This window comes from Octodon degus, unplaced genomic scaffold (genome assembly GCF_000260255.1).
Source record: "Octodon degus isolate 3935 unplaced genomic scaffold, OctDeg1.0 scaffold00035, whole genome shotgun sequence".
NCBI classification, from domain to species: domain Eukaryota; kingdom Metazoa; phylum Chordata; class Mammalia; order Rodentia; family Octodontidae; genus Octodon; species Octodon degus.
The window spans coordinates 16,543,903-16,547,914 of NW_004524611.1; positions in this window are offsets into that span (position 1 = coordinate 16,543,903).

The window sequence follows — 4,012 nt, forward strand, 5'->3', positions numbered from 1 at the left end:
CTTATTCCACTGAGCCATCTCCCCGGCCCCTCTAGCCCATTTTTGGGTGCCCTCTCACTGCTCAGCCTGGAAACACTGACACCCTCCAGTTCAGCCAAGCAGGACAGTGGGGGATCCTCACCGCCACAGGCACAGAGGCCTGTGGTACCAGGTATGAGGGAGTCTTCTTTTATTCCCAACCCTACCCGAGCTGCTTTTCCTGTTCCATAGGACCATGCCTCCTCTACCTGTCCCAACCTTGTTGCCAAAGCTGTTGGATTTGGAGTTTGATTTTACTTTACTTAGAAGTTAATCTATTACCGAATCGTAGTTATTGGCAGAAGACACAAGACTCCTGTGTCAGAAACAAAGGACTTATGGCACAGCAAGCAACAGGATCTTACTACAAAGGTAAGTTGGTTCCTGTCATTTCCCGGTCCCACAGTATGATGAGCGGGCTCAGAGGGAAGCCGTGCTGTACGTGCTGTAGGCTGCTTTGCAGCTGAGCTGGGACAGGGGATGCAAGCAGCAAGGCCTCTGTGCCTGTGGCGGTGAGGATCCCCCACTGTCCTGCTTGGCAATGAACTGGAGGGTGTGTGTGTTTCCAGGCTGAGCAGTGAGAGGCACCCAAAAATGGGCTAGAGGATTTTTTTTTTCTTCTTCTCTGTGCAACTGGGGATTGAACTCAGGCCCTTGCACTTGCCAGGGAAGAGCTTATTCTACTCTCTTTTTAGGGGGAGATGTGATCTCATCTCTTAAGGAACTGACTGCCTGAAGAACCCTGAAAAGTGGCCCAAATAAAACACTGCAGGTTGGCACTGAGAACAACTATGTACAAGCCTAAAGGAGGATGAGGTAGAGGATTGTGAGTGTGAGTCCATAGCAACTTAATGAGATCCTGTCTCAGAATACAAAATAAAAAAAGGGCCTGGTTTTGCAGCTCAGTGCAAAGGCCCTAGGTTGAATCCATACTCCCCCCACCACCCCATACACACAAAGTACACATTCTTCATATGATAATACCATACGTATCTTTCAGGATCAAAGCCTAGAGATTCTGAATCAACAGGCCCAGGTAAGTTATGGAATCTACCTTCTCTCAAGTCCCCTGGGAGTCCTGATGTGACTTCCTTCAGAGGAAGCCATAGAAGTAGGCTGCCCCATCTCCTGCCTCAGTAGGCTAAGCCCTGGGAGGACAGGGGCGCAGCACCATGCCTGGCTCATCCTTTGCTACATACTTGGGCACCATTCTCTTTGGCCTAAGGGCCTTGGCACTGACTGCTCCCATTACAGGACACACCAGCAAACTGAGTTAGTGTCTCCTGATGCTCAAGAATGGACTCGAGGGTACTGGAGCAAAGTAAGAAGCAAGTTTATTAGAAAAAAACCCCTGAAAGGGGGACAGGGATTGAAAGTGGATTTCCATGGGGGCTCCTATCTAGGGCAGTGGTGGTGAACCTATGGCACTCGTGTCAAGGTGGGCTGTTTGTGTCACTGAAAGATCTAGAAGGGTTTTGGGAGCCAGGGGAAGGTAGAAAATTGATCAGATGTGTGTAGGTGGGACTGGGCCCCAGCGCCTAAAACAAACAAGCTACCTCAGTCCTGAAAAAAACATCTTGTCTGGTTCAGGTCAGCTATTAGTCACTAGGCAACCTTATGTCACATGTTACTAACTTGGCAAAAGTATAAATAAATAAATAAATGATCCTTTTGTTGTTCTTGAGTTAGTCTTGCCCATCAGGCAGACAAGCGACCACCTAGCCTAGTCTTCTTGTCTTTGTCATTCCTGCCGCCGTGTCTCCCAGTGTAGAACCATTCACAGTAAGACCAGAAGATCCCTACAGAAGGGTCACCATCACTTATCTAGGGACTTTATACAAAAGCAACCACATCTCAGGCCTCTCTGGGCTGGGCTGAAGTCAAGCTACGGGGTCAGCAAGAAAGTTTGACAAGTGGCTTATAGAAACTCAGGACGAAGAGAAGAGAAGAGAAGAGAAGAGAGAGTAGAGAAGAGAAGAGAAGAGAAGAGAAGAGAAGAGAAGAGAAGAGAAGAGAAGAGAAGAGAAGAGAAGAATAACTCAGGGCTCATAGTAAGCACAGTTAATTGTAACTCTTCTAAAATTATCAGCACAACCAGAAGACATTCTTCAGAGATGAATAGAGGCTTGTGTGTGCTTTATCTGTCACCTTGTTTTTATTACATCCTGGGCAGGAGGATCCCATAAGCCTGAGGACAGGCCCTTATCATCTGACCTGCCAGAGCCACGGCATCTCCAGCCTGGGGCCTGGATTTTTGTTTGCTTTCAGTCTCTCAGGCTTCTTATCTTGCCCTTCACTGAGTCACCCCGACTCCTTCTCTGCTGGGCTTTTCCCTGGATGCCTCTTTCCTGCTGAACTCCCTCTGCCTTGATCCCTCCTCCCTTCATGGACCTGTGGCACCCTGGAAAGCCTCCTCACCTACTACAGGACCTTGCACTCCCTCATCTTTTAGTGTACCCCTTGTTTTATGGGGACCAATTGTTTCAATTACTGTCCTAAGATGAAGTCACTGGAGGCTTGGCACTGTCCATTCTGGGGCTGTGGGTGCATGATCAGTACTGGGTGCTGTGAGAATGAGGATCCTAGGGAGGCTTGGCTGGGAGGGGGACCAAGGGTTCCAACAGCCTGGGGGGTGGCGCCTGAAATCCGCATCCTCCAGGAGGCTGAGGGAGGGGGATGGACAGTCCACATGCAGCCTGGGCTATTAGTGACTCAGACAGAACTTGTCTCAAAATAAAAAAATAAAGGAGGGCTGTGATGTAGCCCACTGTGAAGGCCTGGGGTTCAATTACTCAGTCATTAATGGGCCTTTTCCCCCCGTATCAGGAATCAAACTCAGGACCTAGTACTTCCCAGGCAGGTGCTTGTGCCACTGAGCTATATCCCCTATATCCTCCCCCCGTAGTTAAAAGAAAGAAAAGTACACGAATGACCCCAGACCTGTTCCCTCACTCACCCCTCTCAGACCCTGATGTTAGCAGGGTTTCCCTGCTTTCCTTCTCTCCATAACTTGCGCTCTTCTGTTCTTATCCCTTGCACAGAACTTGTGCTGGAATGTTTCCTTCAAATTTTAGTTACTTAAATGGGGTATTTGTACATTAAAAAAGCATACATGTGTTTGGAAGCAATTTTCTCATAATACATCTTTTTCGGTTTTGGGGTTTTTAAAAGTCTGGGTTTCTGTATGTAGTTTAGACAGCCCTCAACTTCGTGATCCTTCTGCCTCAGCCTCCTCAGTCTTGGGATTGCAAGGGTTTAGCACGGCTTGGTAAGGGCCTACTTTTTATTTTTTATTTTTATTTATTTTAGGGCCAATTTTTTTACATACACGAATTTCTCAAGTGTGCATGCATAAGTATGTATGTGAGTGTTTCTGGTAGTGACTGAATCACATTGAGTGATAGGTTCTTTCTTTCTTTCTTTCCTTTCTTTTTTTGGCAGAACCGGGGGTTGAACTCAGACCTTTACGCTTGCCAGGCAAGTGCTTACTGACTCAGCATCCTGAGTGCTTCGATTACAAGAGTGTGCCACCACATTAGGCCCCTAGCTCTTTCATTTCTTTTTTTCTTTTGGTGGGACCAGGGATTGAACTCAGGACCTTGAGCTTCTCAGGCAAGCACATATTCCACTGAGCTATCTCCCCAGCCCTTTCATTTCATTTTGTTTTGAAAGGGAGTCTCGTTAAATCATTAGATTTTCCAGGGTGGGCTCGACGTTATGAACCTTGTGCTTCCGCCTCCCGAACTAGCTTCAAGACTCTCACGTTTCCTACACGCGTCTCGGGCAGGATCAGAGAAGCGAAGGCACGTCCGCGATCCGGCAGAACCAAAGCTCAGGCCCTGACGCCATGGGCCACCCTTTGCCTCTTCCACCCCTGTGCGGTGCCTGCCCCGACCAGCCCAGCAGAGGGCGCCACCTGCCTGCCCGGTGGGGAAGAGAGGACCCCCCCCCCCCCCCCCCCCCGGGCCCTGCCATTTCCGGACCTTCCTGAAAG